Consider the following 16,779-nt stretch of genomic DNA (forward strand, 5'->3'; position numbering starts at 1 on the left):
ACGCCATTTTGCTTATAAACGATCAGCTGACGTCATACGTCACATATGTGGGTATCCGTGATTTTCTTCATCTTGAAGTGCAAGTGCACAATTACCGAAAAACAATCTTACTTAAAATTTTATTTATGCTTTGACCAGGTAAAAATTCGCTGTCGTAAAGACTATTATGCTTTGATATATTTATTGTAATTATATGTAGTGGTGATCAAACTCTGATTTATTAATATTATTATTATTGAAAAAGTTTAATGGAATAACATGAGTTTCGCTACGATTTTAAGTATGTCGGGGAAAACCAAAATGGAACTATTCGGCACTCACCGATAAGGTCTTAGAATTTACTTTCTTTTCAAAGGATTTAAATTCTTCTATGCATTATCTTTGTAAATTGCTTATAGGGAAAGATAAAATTATTATTCAAAATATTGTTTCTTATTAACTTGCAAAAAAGTTTTAAAAAATTATATGGGAATATTTTCAAAAATACGTTTATTTAGTAAAGTGTCTTTCTAAGACTGTAAAATGAATGGGTTGAGAGATTTGGAGTAATGCGTGTGTTGCATGCATGTTGGGCATCATCGCCTGCTGACATGTCCAACTGCTATAAATAGATTTTGTGGTAGAGTTAGGCAGTGAATTTTCTGAAGAATCTTAAAATCAGTCGACTGAGTAAAACAATTCGGTGAAGTATGAACTTCAAAGTAAATGCAAAAAATAAAAAATATATCTATACGCATTTTAAAAAGTGGGAATAAAAAAAAAGTTTAAAAAGTGGATTCATTTTGTTGTATAATGCACAAAATCTAATGTACAATGTGGCAAAGAAATACGGACCACCCTGAATAACTTTTGATTTCATGATGGGATGCTCACGTTCTGCGACTCAAACTTAATGACTCGAGGGGGGGACCACAAGTAAGATAATTGAGTTACGAAATTAGACGCAAAAGCGTACTTTCTCTGAATAAATATACCTTATTTTCAACGGATTCGGATTTCTGACCTCAAAATAAATTAATAAATAATATATAGATTAAATTTTGAATATAAATAAATAAAAAATTTCAAACTACTTTTTTGTATTTTATATTTTAGTACAAATTCCGATAATCTGATTTTTTTTAGTAACAGACCAAAATATAGAAAAAAATACAAAACAGACGGAAAAAAATACCAAAATATATTTTTGATTGTAATAAAAGTGTCAGAAAAAATATATAAAACGGACACCGGTGTCTCATCTCCTTCAGAGTTAAGCAAAAGATTTATTGAAGCGGAAAAAGGCTCCAATAGTTGATAATTTAGGAAAAGGAGCGGAGGAAAGTTTGGTGCTCTTAATGTTAATTTAAATTTTTTTTTCGTGCTGAATAGTATCAAAAAAATTATTTTTTTTAAAAATAATTAAATTTCTCAAGAATTTGACTGATTTATGGTTCATGTTTCCGATTTTTTTTAGTTAAAATTGCGTATTTCAAAATTTTGTAAACATTTGGTACCTTAAAATTTAAAAAATTTTCTCATTTATCAAAAATTAATTACTAAAAAAAACTATTAATATAAAAGTTATTTAATACGCTGAATTATCTTTAAATAAAAGAGTTACGATTATTTTAAAATAAACAATTGCTTTCAAAATTTTCGAGTTTTTTTTCCCAAATAGATCCAGTGATAAAGTAAAATAAGCAAAAGAGTGAAATTAATTGAAATTGCCCCACGTTTTCGACCAATCTCTTGCTGAACTATTAACATTATTTTTTCTAGATTGCGATTCCACCTCCCCTATCTATATTTTAATAATCGCAAATCCAAATCCGTTGGCGAAAAAAAAGTATATTTATGCAGAGAAGGTACGATTTTGTGTCCGATTCCGTTGCATAAAATATCTGAACAAACATTTCAAAATATTTAACATCAGTTCTTCAGAACATGAAGATTGCATTTTAGAACTTATGATTCCATACTAGTTCCATAGACAAAGTTGTTTAGATGATCGCTTTTTTTTATTTCGTTCACTTAAATATATTAGTGAATTTTCTAAACTTTAGTAACATTAAAACTTTTCAAAATAATTTACTTATTTATCGAAAATATATATTAATATTTTAAAAATATAGTGCAAAGCTTTTGTTTTTGAATAAAATGAGAACATAAACACTTGTTCCTCCCTGTTAGAAAATACAGAGAACGTTTACATTTCGTGTGAAATAAGTAGCGTGCATCTAGAAATATATTTTTAAAAATTATATAAAAATAAAATAGATGTTAATGTCATATTAAAATCAGGTGACGGAACTGATTACCACACAAAATTTGGTGTGGGTCCTCGTTAAACTGTTCTACCGTAAAGTGCTCGACTTTGCGTGCTGATCGTCAAACTACCAAAGCAGAGGAGTCATTTCCTCAGCAAAGGATCAACATTTTGATGGCTGATCTTCGAATGACTCTCAGGAATGTTTCCCAGACCGTTGCCGATAGCCCATTTTGCAGCTTTAGAGCGATTTAACCGGGTCATCAGTTACTTATCAGGAACTTTACAATGAAAAATATAGACAAAAATCAATCTGCCAAACTCCACCTGCGCACCAATGGTACACCGCAACATCACCTGGCACCCCTCTGAGAATCAATTGCGATCGAAGCTCCCAGACTGCCTTGGCCAGATTCTCAACTGGTCACCTAAAATGTCTAACATTCGAACGTGGCACAAAAATTTACCCGACTTGTAAAAAATGCTGTATCCAACCAGCCTCACCGAAACATATACTTGTGTCGGACTGTCCAGGGCGGACTTAATTTCCGATCCCCTTCTTGTCATCGACTTTCTGACTGTCGACAACTTTTTGGAGTTGATCTGACTAATGTCAGATCTGTGAGGATAAGCAACAACAACAACAGTGCGATTTAAGATAACGCCATACCACGAAGAAACTTTTCGTCACAAATTCTCTTTCACATCTATTACTAATTAAAAATTTAAAAGAAAGAAAAAGTGATTACATGCTAAGCCTAAAGTATTCCATGAAGTTTAAATTGCTGGAAAAAAAATTCTAAATATCAAAATGCAAACAAATTATTGGAAGAGAACTTTTCCATTGCGCAATCGTAAATTATTTTTTCAGAATTAATTTTCATTTTGGTATTTTGAAAATTTCTCTTCGGTATTTGAAACTTCTCTGAACTTACTTTTTCTATACTTTAAATTTGAATTAGTTATGGAGATTAAACAGAATTTGCGACGAAAAGTTTCTCCCGTGCTATGGCGTCTTCTTAAATAGAACTACTACCACACAAAATTGCACTGACGAAAAATTGTGTTAAATACGGCACAAGGAACTCAAAAATTTTAATTGTAATACGATAGCCGCGATGACTCATGGGATAGAACATTCGCCTTCCAGTGAGGTTAGCTGGGGTTCGATGGCTGGTCGATACTAATTCCGCATCCGGCTTTCACCGACCACAGTGCTGACGTGAAATATCCTCTGTGGTAGACGGATCATGGGTTAGAGTCCTTTTGCCGTCAGGCTAACCGTGGGAGGTTCTCTTGGTCTTCCTATCCGTGTAACGCAAATGCGGGTTAGTTCCATCAAAAAGTTCTCCTCGAAGGCAAAATTTCTCCCAATACAGGAGCTCCCTTGTCTTCTGGATTGGGTTCAAAATTACAAGACTACAGAGTTGAACATTAATAGTCGTTAACCCAAAAAAAATTTGGGTCGGCTGTTCAACGACGGTTATAAAATTATTATACGATAATTTTTGATACCAAAATTATGATGAAAAATTATTAACAACTAATAAAAAAAAACTAATAGAGCATTCCTAATCTACTGGAGAGAATGTTATTTTTAACACCCGACAAACGTGAAATAATACACCTTTTGAAGAGGCGGCAGGCTAAGTTTTTAATTAATAATAATAATAACAATAAAAAAAATCTAGTAGGGCACATTAAAATATCTTTTAACGTGCACTACGATATCATTTTTTTATTAAAATAACTTTTAAATACTGGAATTAAATTTTAATTAAAGTTTGCTTGACATGTTTACAAAACTTTTTAAAGTTTATAATTAAATTTTCTACTTGTTCAAATTATATATTACCCTTAACATAATGCTGAATCGAAATTGCTACAAGATTCTTTAAGTTCATTACAAACCTCTCCACCTATTAAAATTACGCTTTCAAAATTGATGAAACGAAATCTGCTTAGCCACATTTCAATCGAATTCATTTCGAATTTTCAAGTACAAAAAGATTTATTTACATTCAAAAATATTCTCCCTCTCAATTCCATCGAAGCGCGAATTTCGTTTAACTAGAATATTTAGTTTCTCTTCTGTATGTCGTGCTTCAGATTTCGTGTTAAAAAGATGAAGAGGGGCCTTGAATAGAAGTAGATACCATGTTTATCTTTTCATATGGTTGGTTGGATCCGCATCTATATAAAATGGAAACAGGAGCCCGTGGGCACTTGCGAATCTGACTTTCTCGAATATCGTTCAATTGAGATCTCTTTCACAAAAAAGCAAAGTGAAGTTTCTTTTCAAATTTATCAAGCTTTTGAAGAATATAATTATTTGTCGAGTAGTTTCTGTTTGGATTTCTGAGTGGATTTGAATTTCGGAAAGAAATAGAATCATTATTAAAAAAATATTCCTTACATCGTATAAATTTCGCATTTCTTTCTTTCATATGTGAAAAGTGTCTTCAAGATAGTGTTTCAAAAGTCGAGACTTCTTTTGAATTTCGTATTAAAATTCAGTTGAAGATTTCTAAATGACATAAAGATTTCTTGGATTTTTTACTCTATTTTTATTTTTACTTACTCGATTAGAAAAATGACAGCTTTAAAAAAAATAATTTAAAATGACGTATAGATCCTGATTATCGCAGCAGATTAAGTTTGCTTTTGGATTCTAAATGTTTTTTATATTTAATGAAAAACGTCTCTTTTCTGTTTAAAATAATTTGGCAGTCATTATTAGCATTTTTTAACTAATATTGGTAACTATTAACAGTTTAATTCTTAAATATGTATGTGCCTTTTCAGAATACATGCTTAGGTTTAAAAATCAGGCTCAACTTAGGCTTAAAAATACTTTCCCAAACAGTTTCATTAATGAACATCGTTATCACCTACGTTTTATTAAATGCTCAAAAAATCTATTTAGTGTTCAGTTATGAAAATAAATAGATGTGCATTGGAATTATAAAATTAGCCGTAATAGTGTTCATTTAAATCAAAAACAGTTGTATGAAAGTATATAAGTATTTTCTCGATAAGAAAGGTAATACTCTGTCTAGTAATGTAATTTAAATTATATGTTTTAACAAAATTGTTTTTTAAAAAATTTTTATTAAATTCTTTCGATTTTCTTAAATTCTTTCGATTTCCTCTATATTTTATTAAACTGAAGGGGATGCATAGAGAGGGAACGCATACCCCGTTACTTAAGCTGGCCAACCCCCCCGCCCCCGGAAATCTAGAAAAACTCTCGTCAAACTTACTAAAAAAATATCAAGAACTCAATTATTTTTAAAACAAATATTTTTGATAAATAATCTATGCCAGGGATTTCGGCTTTCCGAATATTAGATTAGAGAAGTAAAGCAGTGAGTTTTCCAATATTATTTTAAACTAGTGGGCTGTACCCCCTGCTCGCTAACGCTCGCCAACCCCCGAAAATTGCTACGCAATCTTATATGGTTTGCTTCGCAAACCAAGCTCGCTTCGCTCGCTACTAACTTAGGTACATTGCAAATGCACAAAATTCTAAGAATTCAAAACAATCATTCAAATCCATATAACAACTTTTTTTTTAAAAAAAAATTACATCTTTTTAGTAAATACTAAGTCATTAAAATAAATTTGAATTCAAATAAATGACATGTAATTCGTTAAACCTATTAGAAATGTGCTATAGTATAAAATCTTAAGATAAAATTTCTAAAACTGATATCTCTTTAAAAAGGTTAAAATTTTGGCTATAATTAAGTCTATTAAAAATTTAAATAAGAGAAATTGCAATGGAAAAACCCTGCATAAACAAAACATTGAATTTCGGAAGAAATCTCGTTTGGTGAGAATGCTCTCTCTTGTCAAAAAATACAAAATAAACTGACCTCAAATAAAACTCCAAGGACTTCGAATCAAATAATTAAGGAAACTACTATCACGTTTAATATAAAAGGAAGATTTATTAACTAAACAATAAAATTACAGCATCGCAGTTCCAAAAAACAAATCTCACACTCACTCAGAAAAACAATTTAGCTTCTAATTAGTCACGATAGCAACCACAAAACTCTTCTCGTTACCATCTATAAACTGATATATAATAAATAAATTATTTAACAAAAAATACGATGCGCATAAGCACATAATATTTTACACTCTGGTTATTTCAGTTTCCGTTTTTAGAAGCGCTATATGTTGAGCCACCCAATCTAGATTTGGCATGTGACATTTTCAGCGGCAATTATTGGTTGATTTTCTAGCGTTGCCATTCGGAGAGTTGTAATGAGGCTTTTTTTTATCGCCGTGTAAGAGAAATATATATATAGATTTTTTTGGCTACCCGTGACGCTGGTCAGCTCACCGTAATGACTGTTTTACTGACACCAGCTCTGAGCGTTTACATAAAGATTTCATCAAGAGAAAAAAAGATTGATACCGTTATGAAGTCTAAAAATATTAAAAAAATAACGGGCTAGCAAAAGCATAAATAAAATAAAATAAACACATAAAGAGATAAACCATAAAATAAAAGCAGACGATAAAATTAGAAGACCTTTTTAGAACAACAGAGCTGTTGGTTTTTTTTTAGAGATTAGTTTGTTGTGGAATTTGAGTTTTCATATATCCCGTTACGGGCACTTTTTCTAGTTTGCTTTATAAGATTTATCTATCCCGTTACGGGTATTTTATATTTATTACTGTATTTGTTGTGGTGTGAAATAAATATCTTTTTTTAATAAAACAAATAACTGTTTCTTAATATAGCTTGATATGTTACACCGTGAATGATACTTCTAAGTTGTGTGCAATTAAAAAAAAATTTAACTTTTCTTGTAGATAAGATTAAGGATGAGTTCACCTGTTCTTAAGGAAAAGATTATACCACGAATTTGTTTGCATTTTGATGTTCTGATTTTTTTTTCTAGCAATTTAAACCTCATGGCTTACTCTAGGTTTGCCTACACACACTTTTTTGATACTCTAAATCTGAAAATAGTTATAGAGATGAAGCAGAATTCGGGATGAAAAAGTTTTTCTCCGCAATTTAGCGTCCGCTAAATATAAGGCAATGTTGCCTGTTTTCCGAAATTTTAAGTAGGACAGAAATACATATAAGGGAATCAACTAACTTATGTTTACCAATCAATAGCATTTTAATCTTCCTTATAGAAAAGTTTAATATTGAGTTTACTTACTCTTTATTACAAGATAGAAGTTACCAAGTTCTCTAAACAAGATAAAAACATACGTAATGGAATCAGATAGAATACGCTTATACCCATCCCATAAACCTCTGCAACGGAAAGCTATTCCCATTTCTTTCGATTTCAACTTCACTTTCAATCGGAAAAAAAAAATAAGGTTAGATGGACTCAACCGTGGAGCAAGAGGTAAGATCTTTACTTTCAAAAGTTTGATATTTGGCCTGGAAATTCCTATCCTCTCTGCTCCAAATCGATAACAACATGTGGCATAAGCAATCAAGAACCTTTCGATCGCATCGTGAAATTTTGTTCTTTTTTTGAAAGATTCCGCTTCTTTCTATTTACTCAAAGGGAGAAGAGAAGCCGCATTCTGTCATTTCTTTGTAGCAAAAATCAACTTGGCGTGGAAAACAAGAATCGTGAAACGAAGGAATGTAAGGGGAATTGAGTTAAAAAAGGCTTCATAACAATTCGCGTATTATATATCTTGAAAACGAGCTCGTTTAACCCGAACAAGTGGTTATGATGTTAGCCCAACGAAGCGAAATGCACTTTTGTTACTAGTGATTCGAGTTAGAACATTTGACATCATGTTCATTGTTGCAAGTGAAATATGTTTTCTTTTTATTCGAAGAAATATTTTATTGATCGATGTGGCTATTGATCTATTGTAAGTATGAGAGACTTTTGTCAATAAAAACATATATGAAGCCAAAAGATGTTATATGCGCCTTAGGAAATTTTATGGAGAAAATTGCCGCCACATTGTATTTTTCTATTAAATAAATGGCTGCTTTGGAATAAGAAATTTTTTGGTAGTTGTTAGGCTTAAGCCGATTAAAAGTATTGTGAAAGTTTTTCCTTTTATATATGAGAACAAACTTAGATTAGAAAGTTTTCATTTCACTTATGGCTTATCCCTTGCAAAATAATTTCTTCAATTAACTCTTAAAAACTTAATTTCGACCACAAAAATTCAGTTTCTATTTTCTTAAAAATATGCAAAACTTACAAAAATTGTGTTTTTGAGAATATTCTCTATAAAACAAATCCATTTAATATAGTTAAGAAAACAATTCTTGTGCTCGCTTTTACTTAACTCTGTTTACAAATTAGAGTTGCAAATAATTGTAAGACATTTCAACATATAATCTTTAACTATCGCTGAGAAGTACAAGGATCTAGAGAAAATATCCTTCCCCTTCAGATCTATGTCTAAATTGAGGAAGTAACCTCTCGAGCGAGTGGTGCTGCCATCTATCCGTAGAATATTGATCTAAAACGCACTTTCACGCTTACGGTGCTCTCTTGTCAAACGAAAGGCGTACCTTTCCGACTTAATTCGCTAAAGGCCAATGGCTGGCGAACCTGGCTTGTCCAAATGTCATTAGAAACAACAACCTTTAACTATAGACTTTTAATAAATAGTTTTGTAGTTAGCACCAGTTAGGCTCATTCATGCCTCATGAATTATAAAGGTAATCTATTCCAGTTTATTTATAAAAAGGGTAAATGAAAATCATAAAAATGTTTAATCAAATTAGCTGTCCCCAAGTGAATTTTTCTTGCTTTGAATCTGTATCCTTTTTAGCTATAAAGACCCTATTTAACTAATTAAAAATACCCTAAGGAAGTTTTATATTCTGTGCAAGCAAGAGTTAAGAAGGTGTGTGGTGTGGATGATCGATTTGTTAGGGTGAACATAGTTTTATCTAGATTGCCATTGTAATCCTCTTCTAATCTGGAAAGGATTTTGTGCTCATCCACTTTAGACGTAAGATTTATTCTTATTTTTTGACGTGATTTCCCAAGACAATAAGAGCTGTATGCAATCATTGGTAACTAGAATAATGGTTTCAATTCGAGAACCAAAAATATTTGTTAATTAGTAAATTATGTATCAGATTCCTAAGCATATAAAACTGTGAATTGCTTGTATTTTTTCTTTTCTCTTCTAAAGATGATGTGATTTGTTTTGTGAAACTTTACCATATACTATGGATACAATTTTTTAGATTTCTGGGGTGCTCCGTTCCCCTGCTCGCTACTGCTCGACAGACCTTGAAACTTCTTGCGCACATTCGTTCAGATCACTTACCTCGCCCTTCCCACCTTCACCTTATTTAATACCTTTATAAGTTTATTCTTTAACCTTTTGACTCAGAATTTTTATGAATCATATCTTTCATACCTTTTTCATTATTTTGTAATAATTTAGGACAAAAGTGAAAAATATATTTAGCATTTTAATAATTTCTGGTTATGAAATACAGGTTGAAACACCGGTGTCTTTTTCTGCGTTAAAGGTAAAATCATCCAAACACGGCCCATTTCCAAACAATGTATTTTCAAATTTGCACTTATTTGCAATTATTAAGTTATTTTTGCAGTAATTTAGTTACAAATAATTAACAACTACAATATTTAATTACAAATTAACTTGACAATTTAAAAAATAATTTTAATTTTTGCAGTTAAAGAAATTTCTCTTATTTGTAAATAGTTATTCATCATTGAAATTTCTTTAGTTTACATAATCAATTATTGATAATTTTCTGAAAATGAATGGAAAAAAAATTTAACTTTTTTTTGTATTTTATATTTTAGTATCAATTTAATTCCGATAAACTAACAGATGTTTATTAGTATCTATTACACTGTTTTTTATAATTAGAAAGGCACATATTTGAATAAATGGCCATATAAGGCCATTTATTCTTACAGTTAATATCCAACTATTTGTGAGCAGTTGATCTCCCATCTTACATATTGTTCTTCCATATTTAAGTATTAATACGTTTAAAATTACTGCACTTGCTTATTTTTTATACCGAAAAATCCAAAATACTGTCAATATGGATATTTAATTACTGCTAAACTCCAACAAACCAAACAGCATATTGAAGGGATTGATTTTCGTTCTTAAGAAAAACAATTTAATTACTCCAAAATAAATTAGAAATTTAAACAAAGTATGACGTCTTGGTCCTGTTGTAGACAGAAAAGTGGATAACTGCAAAAAAATATAATTCTCTTGCTATTAGTTTTCGTTTAACTGAATTACGTAGCTCAAAATAAATCTTCAACTTTGACGCAAAATAACTCAAGCTAAGGGCCCTAACAACATTATTTTAAAATCAGAATGATCTTTTCTCTAGAAAAGTGCAACATTTTATATTGTTTCATCTAATAGTTTTCGAGTTAAGAGAGTTCAGAGCTCGCTTGGCAAATTCTTTTTGAAACAACGGCTGCATCGACGACGATATTAACTTTTTTTCCTTATATAGAGAGATAATAAACTCATCCCCCTCTTTGCTATCACTTGCTAACCTCATAAATTGTTTTTGAAACTTGTACTAAAATTAAATATGTTTAAAAATTCAAAATAATTAGAATTATAAACATATTTTCAGTAACCGAAAATTGAAATTCTAATTGAAAGAGCATTATTTCGAAATCTTTTTCGAGAATTTATTACTTTAATTTTTCCCGATCATTAAATAAAAATTGTTGCAAGTAATTCAAACAAATACAATTGAAAATCATATATAATCATTTTGGAAAAGCAAAAATTAAAATCGAAAAGCTAAAAAGAAAATTCAAATTTAATAATTTTCAATGTTAAATTTTATGTTTTAATTTTTGAGGTTATTATTACATTTGAATTTTACAAAAAACTATTCAGTTGAAAGAAAAAAAATCTAATTGTAAGATTTAGGAATAAGATTTTGGTTGAAACAGGTTATTCAGATATGATTTGATCAATATCAATTCTTTGTAAATGAAAATATCAACGAAATCGAATACTGCAATCGCAGAGGTTAGTCTAATATCATGAGAGAGGGAATGAAAAATATATCACAGAACTAGAAAAACTACTTAAACAATTAATTCGCAATTTAAATAAATTCTTTTTAAAACATAAGGATACTTGGCTTCAGAAAAATCATTTTTTTCCGTTAGTATCTTTTACTAAACTGAATTACGTCTTTCGAATAAAAATCCTCAACTTTGACGTAAAATAAATCAAATCACTAATAACTGCATTTTCGTACCAGAAGGTTTCTTAAAAGGTTCTCAAAAAATGTGCGAAATTTCATATTTTTTCATTAAAAAGTTTTTGCGATATAAAAGTGAGAAGAGTTAAAAAGTTAACAGTTAAAAAGTTTTAAAATAGCGTTGTGATGAGAGTTTATATATATATATATATATATATATANATGGTAGCTAGCAATAAAAATACTTATTACGAAACCAAACAAAAATTAGTAATAATTTAATCTTTCAAGACGAATTTGCCATTTCCAATAAAAAGACTAAAAGGCTAATAACACCATATAATTAACTACGAACTATGTGGGCAGTAGGTGGGGTTGGGACATATGTGTCTCACCGAGATTTTCCGATGGTACGCATGCATTCCAGTGGTGTTTTCTTCTGCAGGACATATAAGTCCCGGTGGGGCTGAAATCGTAAAATTCGAAAAAAATGAGTAAGCTAACGTTGAAAACTTTTCCTCATGAATTTTCAAAACTATGATTGTGACTGTCATGTAATGCCAGATGAAGTTGCAAAGCGATGAGTTACAACCAGATATGGGATTTATGTTCACAAAGTGGTAGAAAGAAATAATTGGAAACTATGAAATAAAAGCACCATATATCATTCTCTTCTGAGGTAAAAGACAAAGGCAGTAAATGCTGAGATAGAAAAGTTTCAAGATATCAGCGAGGATGATAAAGTGTCAATTCGTGGTGATCATTACCCAGTTCGGGAGATAAATAATTCTGTCATTGATGGAACGTTCAGAACTAATGGTGCTAAGCGGATCCACCCCTTTCATCTCTTAATATCTTACCCCCTTCTGTACTCATTCCCCTTCTAGAAGATCTTCTAACACCTCACTTTACTTCATCAAAGTTCCCGTTGAAGAGGATGAAGATTATCAAAGTTGGTTTCCCCAAAAGCGTAAAAATAGGTCCTATCCATATAATGTTTTTTTTCTCTTTTTCTTTCCTTTCTAAAACCCTTGAAGTGCTTTAGAAGAAGTTAAGATGATGGTAGAAAGGACTGTAGGAACAGAATTAGTTGAATTTAAATTTTCCTATTTGAAGATTTACATGAAATAGTTTATTTTAAAATCATCAAAATTTATAAAATTTTCACGCCCTATTATAGGTCTTAGGTATATATATATATATAATAACAGGGCTACATCACTGTTATCATTGTTGTATTCAGCTTCAATAATGCAGTCAAAAGCCATAATACGTTATAAAAAGATTTATTCAAAGGCAGGCCGGTGGCCACAATAGCCCACATCCCCGGGAGGGTGTGTGGACGAAACTCTGGATGGTTCCGGCAGATGTTTATTGGAACACGCTATTCAGTAAGAGACATACGAATCCCATCGGTCCCGCATTAAATACTACAGAGAATGGTGTAATAAGGTTTTAGTCGTACATACCTTTGTAACTCTACGCATTATGGAAAATCAATTAATGCTTCCTAATATGGAAGTGAAAGAGGGACAAGATTCTAAAAATAACTCCTCCTTTGAAATATAAATCTACTTATGAGTCAATGGTATGTTTTCAGCCTTGAAGTCCCAAAGTAGAATTTCTACACCTATTCTTTAACAAAGACATTTTATGAAAGCGAAAGAGTTTTAATGCTTTTATTAATACAAAAGTATTTATAATTTTTGTATTACATATATATATTTTTTAAAATATAGGGAAATTTAAAATAGTTAAGGCAAATATTATTTATGATTTCCAGCTAAGATAAAAGCGATTCCCACCCAAGAGAGAAACACATTATATTAAGTCAATTTGTTTTTGAATGATAAAAAAAGAAATAAAAAATTGAAGTACTTATTGGTTAGTAAAAATTATCAAAAGTGAAACTTAGCCTAAGTTAGAAGTTGCAAAACTTATAACAGGTCGAAAAAAGCTGATTGTAGCTACAAATTTTAAAACTATTTTTTCGTTTAATTAGTCATAGTAAACAAATTTATTGAAATACTAAAATTTGTAAAAAAAATTTAATAAGTAAAATTTATAAAGACCTTAACTTTATGCTGTATGTTTAAAAATGTATAGATGAACCAAAGATGCTTCATTCATAAAATGTTTACAGTTCATAAAATTTAAAAGAAAATCTGGATGAAAATGAGCAGTTTTTGAATTTAAAAAAAATTCAAATGCAAATGAATGACTTCAAATGAACCTTAAACTGTGTAATAAACTTTTGAGATATCTGAAAACATCATTTCCAGAATTATACAAACTTACCTGATTAGTTCGGAACGTTGAGATGCGAATTGTGCAATCGCTTGCTAAAACAAACACTGGAACTTGCTCTAATTTATTTAGTATACAGAAGCAAGCGTTTTAATTAAAGCCCAGAGCTTTGCTCAGCAAATAAATGGTTGTCAGCATCACGAAGTAATACAGCTAGCTACCAAGAAAACAGTACTATGTACTAAGAAACTAAAAAAATTGGCTAACATAAAGTTATATGGTCAAGTTATTTTAAACGTTTAGTATATACGGGTTACTTTTTCATTGGAAGGGTTCTTTGATAGAAATTAATTAGAATTTAGAAAAAAATGACGTTTTAAATCTTGTAAAAACTTCTTGAATGGAGGTTTAAAAATTTAATCTGCTTCATTGTAGAAAATTAATTTTAAAAAATAGAAAAAGAAAATAAATTAAAATCGGATTCGTGAGGTACCGTTGCACTGTAAAACAAAATCCAGAAATGTTTCTGCATGTATGGGGCAGCCACGGTGCATGCAGTTCTCAAAAGCGTTTCTGTCGAAAGAAATAGAGAGATATTAGATGTTAATTAATTTATATCCTAATTAATTCCTAACATTTAAATTGAAATGTTTCGTAACATGAAAAACTTAATTTGAAAGAAGTACAAGCAGTTCTTCTATTTGAACTGTTTTAATGATATAAGTATTCATTAACGAGTAAAATTCCTTTTTATATGTGTGTGTGTGTCACACACTCTGTATTCCTACGTTTAATATAATTTTTTTTTAGAACAGTTGATAATTTTGCCAATCCAAGTAATTTCTCGTTTCGTTACAATTAATATATAAATAAAATGTTCTTATGTAAACTTATAATAACTATATAATTTAATAACAAAATATTTTTTATTTTCGTTTTTGTGGATATATCGACTTTTAAGAGACATTAACAAATGGAAAGTAATCGCCGATTTGATGTGCGGAACCTTGGCGGGAAAGCTCAGTAAAAGAGTTCACTTTCTTCGCGCTCTTTAATTTCCCCTCACAAGTGAGGGGAAATTAAGGCGCGCGAAATATCATTGCATTTCTTTTGGTGGGAATTTCAAAATTCAATTATTTGATTTAATTAGATAGAAAACTCTTTAAATAAGTAAACATTTTATTTCTTTCTTTTCGAGAATGAGCCAAATAAGTTGTCGATAGTTCCCCCTTTCCTTTTTTTTCCCCTGAATCACTAGAATAAACTCTACAACGGTGCACTTTGCACAAGTTGTAGAGTTTATTCTCACGCCAACTCATGATGGTGAACCAATATCTCTTAGTTGGTTAGTTGGTGTCGTATCCTCAATTGAATCATATTTCATGGTGTGCTTGAATAGTTTTTGTTATTTCTATGGCATTAAAAGAATACAAATCCTCTTCTGTGGGGTAGTTTAAGAGGTGAAGGCCTGCAGCGACTGCTTTGCAGTTAAAAACATGATATGGTGTCAGTTCCACATTTAGACAGTTGTCACAGTTTTGATATTTTCTAGTCCCATCTGTAGAAATTTTCATATTTTTTATGATGTTTTGTTCTCAGTCTGATGAGAGTAGTGGCTGTCTTTCTATCGATGTCAAGATTAGTTATTTGATCGTGGGCTTTGATTTTTAAAGGGGTGAATAGTCTTGACTTTGCAAAAGCATTTGCATCTGCCAACGTGGTTGGGATTGAAATTTGATTGAGATCTCTGACATTTTTAGCCAAGGAATCAGCTATTTCATTGAACTCTAAGTTCACATGGGCTGGAATTCACTGCAAGAAGCAATATCTCTTAGTAATTAGAGATTTTAAATTAACATCATTCTATTTTCGTGCCTTCTGGAAATTTATCGACTATTAATCAGTTACTAGTTACAAACCCTTGAAATGTATTTCTTTTTATAATAAAATAGTGTAAACTACTGGTTGCCGTTAACAACTACAATATTCGTAATTGATTGAATTAGCAAAGTGATATAGTTCAGGTTCGTACTTGGAAATCTCTATATGGTAATTACTACAAAAATAAAGGTTAACCTGAGCATTATTTATATTCAGCGATGATGGTTTGTATAAGTATTTTTTGATATCTGCAAAATATCACTTATCATCAATATTTTATATGCAAACAAAATGGCTAATATTTGTTTAATCATATCAAAAAGAACGTCTAATACATTCATAATCTTATATATATTAACTCGTGAGTTTTTTTGTTACTTTTTATTCATTGACATGTAATATAGATCTATTTCTTGTATAAATAATTGTAAAAATCTTTTATGAGCGGTTTTCTATAATATCGTAAATTAAATTGAAACTGTTGAAGTTATAGTAATGTTTCGTTTGTTATTGCAGAATGATTCCATTTCAGTTGCTTTAAAATGGGCAGTATTTGATTAAGTTTTTGTATGTTCGTTACGAAACCAAATTTTATAATTAACGTTATTTTATCAAGAATAACGTTAGTTGTAAAAGTGTAACTTCTCAGATAAAAAAATGTCCTGATTGTGTAATCGCATTACGATTAAATGCTATTATTAGAATCATAAACTTTCACCATTTTATCTGCCATGTTTTGTTAGAGTTGAATTTTAAAACAAGGCGTTAACCCTTTGAATCAGATAGGACACCGGTATCTCTCTTACATATTTTTTCTGGCGTTCTAATTACAAGCAAAAAGATATTATGGGATTTAAGCATAAAAAGCAGTCTAATAGTGAAAAAAAAATCTGTCAAATTATCGGAATTGAATTTGTACTAAAATATAAAATCTAAAAAAGCAGTTTGAAAGTAAAAATTTTCAATCATATTCAAAAATTTATACATAATTGATTTTGTAAATTTAAGAAATTTCAATGTTAAGCAAATGTTTATCTTAAATCTAAATAAATGCAAATTTGAAAAACCATTGTTTGGAAGTAAGCCGTGTTCGAAAGATTTTACCTTTAATGCCAAAAAAAATGTGTATTTAGATTGGAATAATTTTCATTTTTATTGTAAAGATTACAATTTTAGAAACTTTTGAGCATGTTGAATCATGTCATCC

General features: G+C 30.2%; 1 protein-coding gene across 2 annotated transcripts in view; it reads left to right on the forward strand.

Moving 5' to 3' along the window:
- The window catches only part of LOC107439155 (polypeptide N-acetylgalactosaminyltransferase 13), a 316,714-nt gene that overhangs the window by 223,590 nt on the left and 76,345 nt on the right, over positions 1–16,779 (forward strand). The gene's annotated exons all lie outside the window — the stretch shown is intronic.

Source organism: Parasteatoda tepidariorum, chromosome 5, assembly GCF_043381705.1.
Source record: "Parasteatoda tepidariorum isolate YZ-2023 chromosome 5, CAS_Ptep_4.0, whole genome shotgun sequence".
NCBI classification, from domain to species: Eukaryota; Metazoa; Arthropoda; class Arachnida; order Araneae; family Theridiidae; genus Parasteatoda; species Parasteatoda tepidariorum.